Here is a 476-nt window from a genome sequence, read left to right on the forward strand (position 1 = left end):
TGCTTGCTAAATATTTGAATAAGAGACTATCTTAGATGCAGGACTATCTATAGTACAAATACCTAACTTACCAGCAGAGATCCCTGGGAAATGGAAAGGAAAATGCCCCTTCACCCTTTTGTAGTTTTTTTCAAAGGTGTACAAACTGCTTTTCCAATTTATTAAACACTTTCAAATAATGGAACAAACCACCTCAAGATATATCACCAGAAAATCAGAGCAGATTCCTTCCTTCTAAAAAGTTTTAGGAGTTATGGTCAAAATTACACCTTAATAAACAAGGAGCCATGTCCTTTGATGAGCCTACTTGTTTCCATCAGAAATGCCACTAGATGAAGCTGGGAATTTATTTTGAAAATCAGACATTATGACTATAGCACGTGGATTGGGCCTTGTCCCTCAAACTCGGCTTCAGGTGACTACCACAACAGTAGAGAGACTGAGCAGATTCTAATCAGAGTCCACAAAGAAAGCCA

Source organism: Callospermophilus lateralis, chromosome 17 (assembly GCF_048772815.1).
Source record: "Callospermophilus lateralis isolate mCalLat2 chromosome 17, mCalLat2.hap1, whole genome shotgun sequence".
Classification (NCBI taxonomy): Eukaryota; Metazoa; Chordata; class Mammalia; order Rodentia; family Sciuridae; genus Callospermophilus; species Callospermophilus lateralis.